General features: G+C 43.8%; 1 protein-coding gene across 2 annotated transcripts in view; it reads left to right on the forward strand.

The window, feature by feature from the left end:
• The first annotated feature begins 1,620 nt into the window (after window positions 1-1,620).
• CYRIB (CYFIP related Rac1 interactor B) overlaps window positions 1,621-18,341 on the forward strand; it is a 157,662-nt gene continuing 140,941 nt past the window's right edge. For both annotated transcript variants that reach the window (XM_065398201.1, XM_065398204.1), the window contains exon 1: window positions 1,621-1,695. The gene's annotated coding sequence lies outside the window, so the exon portion shown is untranslated. The remainder of the gene's footprint in view (window positions 1,696-18,341) is intronic.

An 18,341-nucleotide genomic window follows, 5' to 3' on the forward strand; every position in this document is an offset into this window, starting at 1 on the left:
TCTCCTGGATTTCTAGAGCTCTGCGTGATCCTTGTTACCTCAGCCATTGTGCTGCAGCACACATGAGGAAACAAGCTGTACAGAGCTACTCTGACTTCTGCTGCTAGAAGAGAGAGGAAAAGCCAGAGGGGGCTGTCAATATTTCTTTAATAGAAAAGCTTTCAAGAGGGTATAATAAATGAGAAAAATTAAAACTGCAGGCTGCAGTTGATAGTGTCTCATTGGTGACTGCCTGTATTCAAGCACTAACCCCTGTGTGTTGGTGTGTCTAGTGCATAATCCTTCCTTTTCAGTTGTGGTTTCACTTGTAGCATTTACTTATACCAGCGCTGTATTCTGGCTTAGTGCTAAGGCAGTAATACTCAAGCATGCAAAAAAGACTTGACATTTATAGCATGAGCACTGTCAACAGCAAAACCAGCCAATTGAGTCTCTAACGCTGCTCTGTAAAGCCAGCACTAAACCTCTGATTGCCTTCTGCTCTGATCCTGCAAACACTTACACATGTGACAAATTTAATACAGGTGAGGAATTCCATTGAGTTCAACAGGGCTGCTCATGTCTCTGGTTCAGCAATTGATCCTGATTCAGTAAATACTTAAGCGAATGCTTCTGTTTAGGCATAAGTTTAAGTACCATTGATTTCAGTAGGATTTAAGCATGTTTAAAGTTGAGCACAAACTTAAGTGTTTGTTTAATAGGGATGAACTTAATCACATGCTTAAGGGCTCTCCTCAATTGGAGCCCATGTCCATAAAATTAGCTTTGCGCTTAGGAGTCTGAAAGATGGGGTTTATTTCAACCCCATTCTGCTCACTGGATATTAACTCCTGCAAGCATGTGGCATGTAGCCTGACAGGTAATGAGAGGAGTAGCTACTGGGTGGAATCCATGACAGGCAATTTCACTACACATATGACTTGGTGGTCCCATTCACAAGAACCACCTTCCAGGGATGCTTAGAGCCTGATTTTCAGGTGCATTCAGGTGAGTGGAAAAAAAATCAGAGTCTGGCTGCAGTGTGGGTTATTCTTCTGTCTGAGAAACAATGAATGAAAATGAATGGACTTGACTATCACCCATGTGAGTGTACTTATAGTATCACTACAGGGGAAATAAATCCAGCATTAAACAAATGCTTTCTATTGCACTTCTCATGTGAAGATCTGGTAGTGCTTTACAAATACTAAACTTCACAGCACCATCCTGCAAGGTGCTCAGTGCCAGTCAACTCCCAGTGGGCGTTAAGGTGCTTTGTATTTCCAGAAGTTGCTCAGCAGCTTGCAGGATCAAATCCTTAGCGTGATAGGTCACCACCGTGAGCGCTCCCCGCTTTTTGAGATGTGTGTGGGGGGGGAATCTCTGCTTCCATTCTGCACATGCACCGACCAGCTCATGTGCATCCCTGCAGGGTTTGTAAAGAATCTGCTTTTTCTGACAGGCCGGGCAGTTGAGCTTTTCAAAGGTAAACAGGGTTTCCTCTTCCTCCCCCGTGTGTCTCTTCCTTTTATAGTTATTTTTCACGCTGCCGCTGCCTCTTTGCAAACCTGTGGCAGTGACGTTGAAACTGACCAACCCGGAAGCCTGGGCTGTAGCCTGTTACTGGTGCAGAAACCAGAGGTTCCTTTGGCATTTGGCGGCAGCTGCTGCCTCTTCCAGCGGCTACTTCGCTCCTTGCTCCGCTCCCAGCGCAAGGTACCGTGACCTTCTTTTATTCAGTGCGATCCGCTTGATTTCGTCTCGCGGCTCTGTTCCGATCGCTTGCAGCGCGGGGAGGGAGGGAGCTGCTCTGTGGGGCGAAGGATTATTTATAGGGCTGGCATTTTGCAGGGATGTGATGGTGCTTCATCTGTCTAAATAAGGTGCAAGGAGAAAACAAGTCTCCCCCCCCCCCCACCAGATGTGCGTTTATAGATCCGCCTGTGTGTGCATGTTTGTTCTCCATACCCGTTACCGAGCCGCCCTATGGAGACGCTCCCCACACGATGCATATGCATGAACGGGAGAAGCCGAGCCAAGCACAATATTTTTGCTCCTGGGTGGATGCGGCGAAAGAAGCAGTGGCGAGAATGTCCCTGCCCCACCCTCAGTTCCACATGCCTCTGCAATGCACAGATGGGCTGTCCACGGGGGGCCAGACGTGTAGTGGCTTGGGAGCAAACCCAGCCGAAGACGCAATCAATCTGACATGGGCGGGCTATATTTCAGCTGAGGGCCAAGAGTAGGATTGCTCCGTAGGTGTGTGAAGATGGTCTGAGGATGAGTGTGGGACTCCCCCACCTAAGGGCCATTTTCAATGCTAGGTCTATTGTGGTGGGCGAAACCACTGGTTTAATTAATCTATGTGTCATTTGGGGCTGGAAAGCAACTGCTACACCCTTGAGGAACTGGAGCGTGGGGGGGGGGAGATCTTTGAACTCTCCTACTTCCTCATCGTGTTAATGTCTTAAAGGGAGACTTCCTCTTTCAGCTTTAAAAAACGTTTATTTCAGGTTTGTGTGTGAGAGAGAGAAAGAGATGGGGGCGGTTCTGTTTTTACCACTGTCCTACAAACCTCTCTGCTAAGTACTCCACATACCATGATATTGGGAGGAGGGGGATACTTTGAATGTGGGGCCGCTTCCACCAAAAACCATCACCTTCAGGAAATGTTGCTTAGCAGGAATGAGGGCTCCTGCTCCATTCCTCGCTCCTAGTCCTAGATTGGCTATAATGGAAATAAAAGGAAGTGTTCCTTTAATAGCTGGCTTCTGTGTTCCAGCCCCCATGTGGGGGAGTGGGGACAACTGGTGGTGAGGGAAAGGGATCATAGTCAACTGGCTTAAGTGCACAGGATGCAGGCCGGGGTCTAGTGTGGTGCTTGTTTGAATTCTCTGGGTTCACACTGGGTGTGGGGTCGGGGAGGGATGGAAGAGGTTTTGCTAATGTCAGAGTGGTGGAAATTCCACATAGGGAAAACCCAGAACACATTTATCCCTAGCTGTTAGGTTGATGTGGAAAGGTTTTCTTTTTATGGCACTGGCGTGACTCCCTCCTCCTCTAAAAAGAGACAAACAAGCAGCCCCTGGGCTTGCATGGTGAACTTTCTCTTACACTTGGCACTCGAGTTCAAAATTTCTCTATCTGCTGGAAGACTAGGTCTATTCCTCGGTTCAGGACTCTTGGGGATTCTTAGCTTTGCCTCTTATTTGCTGTGCCTGGGTACGTCACAGTGCTCTCGTGTTCTTGGCTGCAACATGGGCTCAAATCTACCCACCTCATTGGTGTGTTCATGCAGCTTTATTAACCCGATAATATTCCAGCACCTTTTTAGCAGAGGATTTCAAAGAGTATTAACGTAGCTAGAGTGGGGGACACCGTGACATGCTGAAATGTCCACATAGAGAGCTATATTTTTCATTGCAAAAGTCCCAGAGTTTTCTGGGGGCAAAGGCAGATGATGTGCAGGAGGTTGAGTAGGATTATGGCAAATGATGCATAAAACTAAGTAATCAAACCAGTAGTTTTCCTTTTTGCTGGAGCAGTAAGGAAAGGTGCCTCAGACAGAGTTTTTTGGAAATGTGCTCTCAGACATTTAGACCGTTTGTTTGAAACTCTCAAAACTGGTGAGTGAAGACTAGGAGAAGAATGGCTTTGGAGCTTCTCAGAGGAATTGGCAGAGTTAGGGAAAGAAAGGGGTTTGCTGCATTCAATTCAATTGATTTTTTTGTAGATCTTCTTTACAAAATGCTGAGCCCTTGCTGTCTGCACTCAGTGGAGATGGCAAAAAAACAAGTTCATAAATATGCAAATAATCAAATGTCAATCAAAAGGTTTGTTTACAATAAAGGGATTTTCTTCTCCCTGCCTCGGGCTTAAAATAACTAAGGATTGTGGGCTATTGATTTGTATAGTTGATGAAGCAATAAAATAAGGTACAAAGAATGGAAAGCTCGGCCATTGGCACTAGAGTGGATTTGATGGGGACTGCTCACGGCTCAAATAAGTAAATTACAAAGAAGGGAGTGGCTGGACCTATCCACTTGCAGATCCCTGGGGCCTGATTCTCCTCTGTTACACCTGTTTTACACTAGCGTGTTTCCACTGAAGTCAGTGGAGTTACCCTGACTTACACCAGCTGACAAGAATTGGACTGTAAAGGGGCCGTCAGTGGAAATAGGACTTAAAGAGGCATAGTCTTCTATGGGGAAGATGTCCTAGTGGTCTAAGCATAGGATTGGGAGGCAGGAATTTGAATTATGCTTTTAACCTTGATAGTGACTCCCTCTGTGACCTTAATGTCACTTGGCTTGTCTGCCTCAGTTTCCCCACTTGTAAAATGGGATTAATTCTGTTTACCTACCTGACAGATGTGGTTGTGGGGATCAGCTAGTTAATGTTTGTAAAGTGAATTGAAGATGAAAAGTAATAAGGCCAGAACGCTGGAATATTAGCGTTACATACGAGATACTAGTGCTATGTAAGTGCTATGTACTATTCATGTTCTTCCCTTGCAAATAAAGATAATCACAGCAAATGTCAGTCCCAAGGAAACACCAGTGAGTGGATAATGGTCCTAGTTTCAATCACTGCGATTTCCAGTAAGTCCTAGTTTGAGGCCCAGCGTTATTAATTGGTGATTCAATAGACTGCCATTTGTCAGTTGGTAGGAGTTGCAGACTAATGTTTCATCATGCATGCATGGGTGTGTGCATGCTCCTCGGAGGCTGTTTGTGATTATCCAAGTATCAGACTGCAATGACTGACATGATGTTGGAGGGCCATTTTATTACTGACTGATCTGGATACATTTCCTTTAAATAAAAGCAGATTATCCCCTTATGTTAGAGCAGATGCCGGGTTTGAGACCTTTCAATCTTTGTTATTGTTAATGCAAATCTTGCACCTGTTTATTGGCTAACACAGCTAGAAGTTCAGCCTGAGAGCCAAAAATGGATTGGACTGGCCTGTGAGAAGAAAAGCACTTCTGCTTTTGAGGCTGTGTACTTCCCTGTCTGAGAACGGACAGCAGCAGGGTGTGAGCTGCAAGCGTGACTTTAGTATGCAAGAGCCACCTCCTTTCTTAGGGAAGAAGCTACAGTGCATTTCAAAAGGAATGGGGGTGAAATACAGAGGAAATTAACAAAATAATTATAGCTAGTTTATTTGCCTGGTTTGTGGTTAGAACTTCATATTCTGATTCCTAGCTTGTCCAATGAATAAATGAGCTGTTTTCTATAAATGGATCATTCTTTAAAGTCCCTTTAAAAAGATAAGAGGAATAGGTCTTGTGTTTGCCATTTCATCAATTGCCTGATAGGAATAGGAAATGTCAAGGGGTATTCTGCTTTCATCACAGCAGGATCACTAACCCTGTATTTTTTTTTTTTGTTCTAAGGGGAAATAAATTCTGAAGGGATCTGGGATTTGATTACCATGTTGGTTTGGACCAGATAGTCCATCCGGTCTGCTATTTATAAGAGTGGCCAGTACCAGGTTTCATAGGGGAAGGTGCAAGAAGCCTTTCAGTAAGCAGTTGTGCAGTGGGAACAGTGAAATGTCTATTATGCAGATTCTCCAGTGTCAAGAGAGAGAAGTAATAGCAGCTCTGGGGTGTGTTACTCAAACAGGCATGCCAACGAGTTCGCTGGGTCCAGTAGAAACAGGATCAGGCTCGTGACCAGTTTTAAAACGTTGCTGATACGGTCTTGAGTATGTTTCTTTAAACAAGATCTGTAGTTTACATTGCTTGGTAAGGAGCATGTAATGGATTGTCTATAATAAAAACAGCACAATGAATAAGGCTTAGACATGGGAAGACTTGAGAAAAAACAATTAGGCCTTACTGCTGTGCCTCTAAATATGAACAGGCCAGATAGAGACGTAAGAGGTTTAGCTAGTGCGGTCAGTTAGAAGTTTAATGCAATTTGCAGGGTGTAGAAAGGCCATAGTCACTCTAATGAACTGTTATTTCTTCTTAGTGAAAGTTACTGTAGGATAAATGGCAGATACCTTGTTTGGGCCTCAAATAACTTGGTATTTCTTGTGTTTTGTTTTTGGAGAGTGTAAGGGAGAATTTCTTGCTAAAGTGCACGGAACTTATCCACAGCTGGATACGTCAGCCTAGCTCCAGTGAAATTCTAAATGGAAATTCTCTCTCTTCATGATTGGGAGACTCTAAGGACACTGAAGTCAGGGAAGGGGAGGGGTCTCAGTGCCTTGCAGCAGCATGGCCTAGCACTGCAGTGGGCATGTAACAAAATACATCTCTTCCCTCACTTCACCAGAGTGGGGGGGGGGAGAGTTCATTCTGTTTGTCTACAAATATCACTAAACATCTGATTAGATACTATAGGTTGGATTATCAATTGCTGTAAACTGGCCTAGCTCCAGTGGGCAAGATCGGCCCCCTTTCTGCATCAGTAACACATCACTGGAGTTGTGATAGCTTCATTGGAGCTAGGCCAACCAACTGAGGATCTTTCCCACCATGCCCTGTCACTGTGTCTCAACCCTGACCTAGAAGGCCTAAGGTGCAAAGCTAATTCAGGCTGTGTGCCAGATCTGTCTCATCATCTAATGTGTAGGTTTTTCTATGGCACTCATCACTACAGTGTCTAAGCACAGTCCTTCGCTGCTTTGCTGAGGAAGCGCCAAGTGTGGTGGTGGCTTCTGTAATGGAGACGTACAGTTCCACTAGGAACTGAACTGAGATGACCAACTCATTCTTTAACTCCATAGGGGCACAATTCTGGGCCTTAGGACTGCTTCAGAATGCTGGAAAACATATACTGACAATACCTATGTATTAGAAATTGCTGGAGCAGGAATTTGGATTCAGCAACATGAGCCTTTGTCTCCCAGTGGAAAAGGAGTGTCCTTGCCTTAGCGTCTTCTGTGCAAAGTGAAATCTGAAAATTATCCTGGTAGTACAAACCTATCTGAGACCCTTTGTGGCGTGGCATAAGCTAACTTTGCTTTTGGTGCCACAAGCTCTTTGTGGTACATACTCTTATACTCACCCTTCATTTAAATATCAAAGTTCTCACCCTTCTAGGATCTTTCCACCCAAGAGATGCTGAAGGATCCTTGTAGGATGTGTTTAATACATCCATGTGGCTCTTGCTCCCACTGGCTCCTTTGGTTTGATGAAGTTTGTATTGAATTGTGCTGCATTTCTAACAACGAAAAGCACATTAAAACCCATCTTACTTGCAAAAGTACTGCAACAAATCTCTCCTTCTTGTCTATCTACATTGTATTTATTACCATGGTACCTAATGTGCAAGCTCTCCTTTATTTTTCAAAGTTTGCTGCCTAGAAAAGGGAGGATATAAAATCTACTAACTAGGGTAGAAAACTGAGAATCGGGACTCCTGGGTTCTCTTCCTGGCTCTTATTGAGAGAGACTCAGTAAGAGTGAAGCTCCGCCAGACTCAGAAGAACTCAGAATCCACCTGGCTCTCAGACCATTAGACTGCAACCCTCTGTATTTAAGAAATAATATAGATGCTAGAGGTATTATGGAAACCTAACCTGCAACCTAATTTGTTGTAATATCACAAAGAATCTGTCAGCAATAATCACTGTAACCCTGGAAGCTAAGATGCACTCTATGCCTCCAAAATACTTAGGTCAGTTATAGTAACTGCCAAGGGGACTGTGTGAAAAGTTGGAATCACTCACTGCAAAATGTGGGGACCAATATACAAACAACTCTCAGTCCATTGTAATCGGAATACATAAACTATTTGCAAGACTTTTTCTTTTTTCTTTTTAAATTTTAACATCAGCATTAGTAGATCTAAAAATTAACCCCTCTTGCCAATGGTCCCATCAGAAAGGACTTGCTTTTCAGCTTCAATTCTGTATAATTCAAACCAGTCATGCTAAATAAAGCTAGACACAATTTTCTGAGTGCTGTTAATGGATAGTAATTCATGCACTGTTTGTGGCAGTAGCAAAGGCGTGTTTAAAAAGGAACACAATTAACTTCTTACCCATACTGGTCAGCAGTTACTAATATTAGTCAACCCATTTGACCATGGTGGGACAACTGTGTGAAAAAACTGACCACTTTCAATCTGAGTTTCTGAGCTACAAATTGTCTAAATGGGACCACGTCAGTCAACTTCTGTCCCATCAATCTTGACTGTGGCCCTTTAAGAAAAAAAGAATATATAGTGGTGATTTTCAACTTGTGGTCCACAGCCCCCTGGGGTCCACAGACTGTCTATGATTTCTAAAGGGGTCTGCACCTTCACATTTTTAGGGGTCCACAAATGAAAAAAGGTCGAAAACCACTGACCTACAGTAAGCCTTATTGCTGCACGGCCCAGGAGCCGTGAGCCCAGAAGGGGAAGGAAGCTTTTAGTGACTGAAACACAGAATAATGAAGTCAGATCAACTGGAAGTCATGTCCTAAATTTGTAACATTGCCATGTCTGATGGTAAGAAATCTCAACTGAGGAACTACTGACTTATCAAAAATTGACAGCAGAGCTGGACTTCCTGTTTCACTGCTCTGGAAATACAGTACACTTCCTCTTCTTTGCACTATTTATTTTAAACTGCTTTATTTGAAGGTACTAAATTATAACCTCTGGGAACATGCAGATTATTAAAGCACTGCTGAACAATTGCTTCCACAGTTAGTTAGATGCTTGGCAGTAGGTTGCCTAGAACATTAAGGGACTTATGTTGGCAAGGGAGTAACCTGAAATCCAGTGAGATCTGTATCTTTACAAAAAGTTTCAGAAGGCCTGGCAGTGTCTAGATGCTCCTTTTTATATCTTTCCTCAAATCTATGCTTCTCTTAGAGGTTTCTGGATTTTTGCCCCCTCCCACCGACACACACGTAGTTGGCTCTCCTATATATCTTTCCTTCAGCCTCCATGGTTTTGCATTGCTATCACATCCTTCCAGCTGGAGAGTGGTGGACATTTCCTCTAGAGTCTCAGGGCTGTTCCTTACCTCCAACAGAACAATTGGAGGCCATTGCCAGACCCCAAACCTAAAGCAAAGCTCTATTACTAACTTCACAAGATACTTGTATTAAGAGACCTCTGGGGACAAAGATTCCTAGAATCGTGTCCTCTAACATGGCACAGAGAAGCCCAAGAGCTGGACTCTAAGAACTAATAACTACCTGAAAGTCAATCAAAAAACAAACCCGGTAGGTAACGTTAGCTTCATTCAGCCATGCCATCGCAGATCTTCCACCTCTGGGAGTTTTCCTTATATCCCCAACCTGCCTAAAGGAGTTAAGGGTCACTTGGAAATCAAGTTAAACAATATCTTAAAGCCCTTTTGAAAAGTTTGCACAGAGGGCTGACTTCTCAATCATGATGTTCACATTGATGCCCCTTCTCACATAATGAGAGAGAAGACTCTCTAGTTCAGGTGTAGACAGTCTATTACGAATACCTAACCATGTTATTGCAACAGTAAACTATTTAGGCAATGTAAAATACTCTTTGGCCTATTCTGGCCTCCACTCCAGTCCCAGTAAGGCCATTTTGATGACATATAGAAGCCAGACAGTCACTGTAACCAAGGGGGATAATTTCTGTGGTGCAAGCGTATGCAGCCCTAGATTGCCCTTTGCACGACATGAATTCTGGGCTGGCTGGAGGCCAGTGCAGCCCCCAGCATAAGTTGGTGCCACCTGCGAAGCCTTTGGCATAAGCGTCATGATGGAGGTTTGTTGACTGCTACAGAAAGCCTGGCCTGCTCCATAAGCAGCCATAAACTAGAGCGGCTTCGCAGGTGGCTCCAACTTATGCTGGGGGCTGCACTGGCCTCCAGCCAGCCCAGAATTCATGTCGTGCAAAGGTGGCTTTAAAGCCATCTTTTGGCCTTCCTCCCCAAGGCTGAGCCTTCTGCGCTGTGAGGTGCAGCACCAAATCCCTCCCTCCCTTTGCAGCCAACAGGTGGAGGAGCTCTTCTTCTGTGCACTCCTGATGACGTAGAGCCATTTTAACCCCTACTGTAATTCCACTGGAGACAATAGAGTTATGGCAGGGATGAATTTGTAATTTATAGCACACAACTCCAGGTCAGGGCTGAAACATGATGGTAGGGAGGATGCTGTGTCCTTTGCCAGCATATATAGGAGGGGGGTGTTAGTTTTCAGAGCTGTGGGTCTGGAACCTTTCACCAGCCTGACGTTAAAAAGTAAATCACGGAACCAAACTTGTTTCCTCAAACCTTTTGCCACTAACAAAACTGAATGGGGGCAGAAGCTGCCGTTTTGTGTTTGCAGATGACTCCTGAGGCAGCTCGCTCCCTCTAAAGGTCTGGCCATGTCCCCAAAATATGATCTGTTGTCCATTAGTAGGTTCATCTGGCACTCTGCTTTTGTTGAGGCCTCAAGAAATATTTACTGTAAGGAGCAACATTCTCTCTTTAATATGCTCCATGTATCACAAATATCCACAGGCAATTGCCAAAGACAATTTATCAAATTAGAACATTAGTAGGATTCCCTATGAATGAACAAGCTATTCAAATATCTATTTAAGGATTGGAACCAAGTATCTTTGCAGTGGTTGCTGGTTTGAAATTAATTTCTGTTAGAGGTGGGTTTCAAACACCATGAAAACTTCGGGCAGAAGAAGGGAAGGAGACCCACCCTGAGATTTTGGGGGGAGGGGTTAGTTCAGGTCCACCTCCAGTTTTTCTGTTTATGTGATTAGTGTTTACCAGATAAATGTGTGTGTATAAAATATAAATCTTAGTGCATCTAAAATATTTATTTGTATTGCTGTTGCTCTTAGGCGCCCCAGTCATGGACCAGGTCCCTATCGTGCTAGGTGCTGTACAAAGAACAAAAAGATGGGCCTTACATCTAATCTACTTGGTGTACTGTATTACCAGACCTAGCCACCCACAGTAGTTTGCGCTCTTCATTTATATTCGGATTGAAAATGCTTTTTGTCGTTGACTGCTAGTATGTGTGTCTTACTACTGGACACTTCTGATCTCTCGTGCAAACAATACAACATCAAGACTATTTCTCTCCATAGACTCTCATGGTAGCTCAGCCACTTCTAGGGGACAAGGGAGGAGAACCGGGATGCTTGAAAAGGAAGAATTTGCTCAAGTGAACACGTTGAATATAATGGGCTTGATTCTGCAGACCCGTCGCATATAATGGACCTGATTCTGCAATCCTTCGATATCCTTGGACCTCACTGGGAGTTTTGAATGCACAAGGAATGCAGGATTCAGCCCAGTGTTCTCTACTTTGGCCAGAGCTGCTGGAGAGAGTGCGCTGTTAAAGGCAGCAAAGAGGAACTTTAGTTTGCTCCATGGATTTTTGTATAGCTTGTTGCCTAGTGGTTGTGGACTTTGTGGTGTTTCTAGGTTCTCATTTTCTTAGGGATTAACTGCCTCTGAATCATTTACATAATGCATAGGCTTTTGGGTCTTCCCCTTCCACTTATCTCTAGCAGGCATGAGCCTATGTGCACAATGCAAGGAAAGTACCATTCTCGGTCAATGTCTGAGTTAATGCAACTTCCTCTTATGATTCTAAGCAATGCAAATCCTTCTTATGTATTCCGGTGGGAGAAGGGAAGAACCTTCTTTGCAACATTAATGCCAGAGAGGAACTTGAAGTGGCTTTGGCTCTAGCAGCAGCATGTTGTGCATGTGGTTCACAACGAGTCATTACACTCCACCTGATGTGCTAAAATTCAGCACCTGTCCTTGTCTGAGCTCCTGGGACAGAGCATTGGCCCCAGCAGCAGGGGACATTCAGGCAATATCTTCTCAGAAACAGCAGGTCAGAAGCCTACGCTTCAGTGGACTGGGCTGATCCATTTCCTGTGAGTCGCTGCAGTCCCCATGCGTTAACTGACAGTGGGAGCTCTTTTTTAATGGTAGTATAATAGGCAATACGTAGTAAGGCTTGCTCTGTTGCCATATCCCTGCCTCCTGGCAGCTCTGCAGTCGCACATCGGGGAAGCTTTGTGGAGCAGAAACTGGTGTAGCCAGCATCTCTTTCTGCTGGGAAGACAAGCTGTGGAGGGAAAGATGTATACAATGGCTTTCTGGATAGCTGATATAGGGCTAAATCGCGGCCTGTCCTGCACACTGGGACGGCGCATAAGATACTGCCTTACTCCCTTGTGCCATTGAGCTGTGCCACTGCTTCCAGTGGTGGTTGGGGGGGGGGGGGGGGGAGGACAGGCTCTTCTAAACCTCTATGTTCCCCCTTGCACAGAGGCAGAGGTGGGAGGGGCCTTGACTCCATCCCCCCCGAACCCTCCCCAGTGCCTAGCACGATGGGGGGAACGAATTAGCTAAGTGCTGGTATTTTGCTGTGCTATGGCCATTCGTTATGACGAGTTAACTCCTGTAGTATCTACAATGTGTGCTAGACACTTTCCAAACAGAAGAGGCAGACTAGTATCTGCCCTCAGATGCTCACAAACCAGATCACTTCTTAAAAAACAAAACAATAAATAAATTTAAACTCCTGTTTAGCACAGTTTTGGCCCCAATCCTGCAAAGACTTCTGCACAGGAGCACTCCCATTGAACTCAACGAGACTATCCACCTAGCTAAGCACATGTGTAAATCTTTGTAAGATTAGGACCTTTAAATCAATAAAAGTATCACCTACAACTTGAAAGAAACACCTTTTTTACAAAAGGTTAAATACAAAGAACACTGAAATACAGTGTGTTACCTTAAGGTCTTCTTTTGTCCTGTAGACTTTTATTGCAAATATAATGGCAGAACTCAGGCTCAAAACACATAAAATGGAGAATTCTAAAATATTGACCATCTACTTCTATAAAAAGTCACTTTAGTCTCCTGAGCAAACAGATTAGAAAATGTATCTAATATGTATCTTAAACAAACATTCATCACCCATCTTCGCTCCTATACAGTTGACCTGTAAAAGGCTTAATAAAACCTGGACTCTTTTTTCAAAATGAGAAAATAGTTGAGCAAGCGTTTGTATCCCTTGTGAGTTTAAATTGCTTGATCAATCTGCCATTAATACTAAGGGTGTTTTGAAGGACAAATTCCCCTACCACAGTGTAACTTTACCCCATTTCACCAGCATCTGCATGCATTACAATAGATGATAATCCATTGAAATAGCTAGCTGTGTACATACTGGGACCAAACGTGAGTAACCAAGTGATCCTGTTACAGCAAACCTTCCCTTCCTCATCCTACTCTCTCTCTCCCTCTCTCCACCCTAGACTGTAAGTTCTTTGTTGCTGTTATTTATATGTAGCGTCCCCTCTCCACCCTGTTACCTTCTTTAATGCCAATCTGCTTACAAGTTTTGAGGGACAGGTCTGGGTTCTTCTGGATCCCGCCACCCACTCAGCAGGGTGTATCTTCTTTATTTTTTCCTATTAATTTATTTGGCGGTGCCTCCACTCCCCTCGCTCCTTCCTGGCAGGGTCACCAGGGCAGCTTGGGAGGAAAATTTTAACCACAGGGTAATCCCCACTTACTTGCCAGATAGTTGAAGACTTCCAAGAAATAACACAAACAAATACAATATATTCAACACAATAATTATATTAAGCAGGAGACCAATATAACAAGGTAAAATACTATTTTTAGGGTCACCGGTGCCCACGCTGATAATACCCGTGACTTTCCCCAGTCACGTGACTTGATGTAGCAAGTGTCCTGTTGGTACGCGTACTTTGTTGGGGCCCTTGATGACCTATGACCATGATATCTTCTCTGCAGTGGTTTAGCAGTGTGGCTGACGGGGTTCAGTACAGCCCAAAGGACCCACAAGTGGGAGAAGGTGGTAAATCCCTCCACAGGTTTAATATGCAGCAGGTTATAAAATCCTCAAACCCTCACTCCCTGGCTTGAGGACACAGTTCAGGGAGTAGGGGGTCCCCAAAACAAATTCCCTGACTGACTGACTAAAAGATGGTGCACTTACAAACTCCATGAATGATCCTCAGGTTCAGAGATGACTCTGGACTCCTCAGTCACTGCAGAGGGGCTGCTGTATGCTGGCAGGGATCCTCTTCAGGCAGGAATCAGGCTCCTTCTGTCCCAGGATTTCCCCTCACCACAAAGGGGTGCAGGGCTCAAGGTGCAGATTACACAACTGTACTAAAATCCATACTGTAGTCTCCTAGCCCAGCGTCCAGACACACACACAGCAGGCAGCAGCCCTGGACTAGCAGCCAGAGCAGAGCTGACCATGTGGTGACTGGTCTCACCTAGGGAGCTGGAGGGTGAACTCAGCCTGGCTGGGGAAGTTTCCCAGCAAAACTCTACAAACTGGGAATCATCAGTGGAGAACGAAAAGCCCAGCTGAGGGCTCTGCTGTCAGGTCCCTAGAGGCCAGTTCTCAGGGGGAAGCCTGCATGCAGGCCTGGGACTTACCAGCTCCCCACACAACCAGTTCTGCCTTTGCCCTGACTGGCTCCAGACTGACTCAAAAATGGCTTCTCCCCTTTCCTGGGAGGGGGAATCTCACTCCCTATTGGTTGCCAGGCAGACTCTGAGTCTGCCTTGGCTCCCTCTCCCTACCAGGGACAGTGTGCCTCTCCCTACCAGGGACAGAGTGCCTCTCCCTGAGATGCCTGCAGACAGAGTCCCAGGAATTTAGGTAATCTCCTTGGGGGTTACATATATTAATGCCTCAAGGCCTCAAAAGAGATTGGGGGTCCTACTTTGCTATGCATTGTCTAAACGCATAGTGGGAGAAACCTTTGTGCTGGAGAGCTTACAATGTAAATAGATGAAGGGTGGGTGGAGAAACAGAAGCAGAGAGGTGAAGTGATTTGCCCAAGGTCACACAGCAAGCCAGTGGGAAAGTCAGGAATAGAATCCAGTTTTCCTGACACCCAGTCCAGCACTGTATCTGCTGGACCACAATGCCAAAGGGAATTTGTCTTTAGCAAATCTTGCAGATCCTGGAGAGGCTAGCCTCAGGAAGGGAGTTGCTTCTCACAAGGAGGAGAAATGAGCAGTGTTAAAGTGGGATCTTTTTCACTAACTTCCAATCTTCTAGAGATACTTGAATGACTTTCTGCTCAGAAATGCTTGCATGATAGTTCAAAGAGCAGCCTTTGACATAGGTGCTGGAACTAGGAGTGCTGCTTCACCCCCGGCTTGAAGTGGTTTCCATCATATACAGGGTTTACAGTTTGGTTCAATGGCTCTCCGCACCCCCACTATACAAATTGTTTCAGCACCCCTGGCCTATGAAATTTTCTTAAGGGGGTGGCAACATTGGTTGCTGGATATTTTTCTGATATTCTTGAAAAGGTCATTTCACTTCTCACTACAAGTACAGTGCAAATTATTAAAGAGCAAGAATTCCTACCTCCAACCCCCACAAAATATTATGGTTCATTTGCAGCACTGAACACAATTCTTATAACAAAGTTCTAAGGTTTATGTTTTTAGACTGGTGGAATTAAATGTAAACTGTTGAATCACTATCTGAAAGTAAATCTGAAGAGAATTCAAATGATAAACAATCATAGATTTAAGAACTCTTCCCACATCCGTATTGTATAAGTGTACCTAAGTCCATTGTACTCAGAACTGACCTGCTCAGTAAGAGTCGAATCATGCAAAGACTTACCACACTCAACTCACCTTTTACTCAATGGGAGCTGAGGGAAGCTTGGCACTTTATGGGCTTGCTCCCTAATAGAATATACAGTAAAACTGGGCCACGTTGTCACTGCCATGTGCTGTGAAGGAGCCATTAACTGAAATGCAGGTATGAAAATGCACCTGAATTCAGGGCTGGTAGCAGCAGATTCCATGAATCTGCATCCCCTACCTAGTATTGGAGGAATCTGAGATCCAGAGATAAAAGGGCCTGGTGCCAGAATGAGCCCATCAAGCTATCCTACCTGGTGCTGCAGGCCATGTGCCCCAGCTTTCTTCCTTAGTGGTCTTTTGTCACCTCTAACGAATACCCAGGGAGGCACTCTATATATGTTGCTTCTGGTCTCCTCTAGCAAACCTGGAATGTGGTTAGATACGTGCAGCATGTAGCATTTTGGGGACTTAGGATTTGCAAAACTGTGTGTAAGAATAACGCATGATCTTGTTTTGCAGACCACATCCTCTTTCCTCCTCCTTCTCCAAGACTTATTGAGACCCAGTAGACATGGGCTTGGATGCCATTTGTGGGTGCTAAGTTTGGAGATAAGTTCTTTGTCAGGTTCCCCATGTTCTCCTAATGAAGGTAGTGAAGAAGGGTTAAAATAGAGTGCCTTAAAATGTAGTTATTTTATTTAATTAAGTGCTGGCAAGAAATCTAAAGTCAGACTGGCAGCCCTGGAAACAGAAGTGCTCTGGCAACATCTCAGCCACTGCAAGGTACCTTACTACACCCTATCAGTGTACCTCTACCCTAGACCTCCTATGTGGTTCATTCAGTCTCTGACTATCATGTTTTATTCCTTTTAGCTGAGACTCCCAATGAGGATATTGGTGGCTTTGTGACATGAACATCTGTCCATTAGGAATCCCACTCTCGTGCCACATAGACCACCAAAAACTATTAGATGTTTAATGGCTTCCAATCACTATTGGACTGGATATGAACTGATGACCTAGAGGAGAAAGGCTCCATGTCACATTGCTAATCTCCTGAGGCATCTGCTCCTCAGATATGGATTTATCTCATTTCCTAAACCACTGATGACTTGCACTTTCATGGTGCTTTCATTCCCTTAGGAAATCCCTTGGGTTGATATCAAATAGATGGTTATTTTTGGATTCTGTCCCAAAGAATAGTGTTGTGCTCTAATTTATTGTACTCTGATCCCCACATATCAATGAATAGGTCATCAGACAGTAGTAAAGGTCCAAAAAGCTTTATTGAAGGGGAAACATTATTAATAATAGAGTAGTTCCATGTATTGTTCTTGAGCCAAGTAAAGCTAATAGGGCATTTTTGTTTTTAAAGGTAAAAGTGTAAAATATTTAACTCTGGATTGACGGCAACATTCAGTGGCTACACTTGTCAATTAATGAATAGCAATAGATAACTTTGCTTCAAAGTGAGAAATGCAGTTCCCAAGCTGTGTAGTAAACATCTTTAAATAGAACAAAAATCTTTGAGTTGCTAAGGGCCTATATTAATTTTTCTCCTTTTTTACTGGGAAAGGAACATTATACACACAACTGTAATTCTGAATCCATTTATTTTAAAGCTCCGTGTGTGCCTTTTTTCCCCTTCAGTCTTTAGAAATCAATCTTTGGAAGGGTTGATTGGTCATTAATTCCACTAACAGAATTTGCCAAGTGCTATTTCAGATTATTCGCTATTGTAAGACTTGCCGAGACTAGGGAATAAGACTTTAATGAATAGATATATTTGCAGTAAAGTCTCTAGCTGAAGTCAGTTACAGATTCTTAGGATTAAGATATGTTATCATGTAATTAAAACTACATGATAATGCATATACACAGAGCCAACACTGTTGCAGAGGGGAAGTTGCTGGATTCTATTATACCTCATGCTTTGTCAGCAAAATATTCACCGAAGGTTGGACTGCATAAATTTTATTGCGGGTGATAAAAAAGCAGAAAGGATGCAGCATAATTTTTCAGCTCTTATGTGGAGTTTATAGACTGATCAGAAAAATCTTCTCTTCTATTAAATATACTTAAGCTTTCAAAAAATGGAATATCCGTGTCTATTTTAGTCGCTTTTCTGACTGTAAACTTTAAAGGGCTGAATTTGATGCCAGATTTAAGTTTAGTATGTAGTAAGGATTTCAAAGACGTTATGCTCAAGTTCTGAAAGAAGGGGAAGATGGAGAAGTCTGACATCTCTTCACACCACCTTTCTGCTATTCTCCCCTGATTGAACAAAGCACTTTTGTAATGTCCAGCCTGTGCTCAAGTCCTTGGCTGAATCAGGGCCTGACTCTGTGTTCTGTCTGTCCTCGAGACACCTGGTAATGATCATGTTACACGAAAAGGACCTGTTTCCATATTCCCTATGCAGGTGAAACTCATTTTGCCTGTGATAGGAGTACAGGATTAGGCTATGTCTGTGCTTCTAGTTTGCTGGATACCTTGGGACAGATAGTGAATAATGCATGCTTTTTTTATGTTTAAATCCAAATATACTATGTGGTGGTGGTTTGGGATTCCATAATCTGCAGAAAAATGATACAATGATCTTGTGTTGAGAAGATGGTCTGGTCTAATAGAAAATTGGGGGTTATTTTAAAAATTCCCTACACCAATTAATGGCATTCTTTAGATGGTGACCCTTAGCAGCACATTGATGTAAATTGCATTGAATATTGTGTGTATTTTAAAAATAGACACATGGCTGGTGACACTGACTAATGTCTGTGAGGGTTTTCCCCCCACCATTT

The sequence above is a fragment of the Emys orbicularis genome, chromosome 2 (genome assembly GCF_028017835.1).
Source record: "Emys orbicularis isolate rEmyOrb1 chromosome 2, rEmyOrb1.hap1, whole genome shotgun sequence".
Taxonomy (NCBI): Eukaryota; Metazoa; Chordata; order Testudines; family Emydidae; genus Emys; species Emys orbicularis.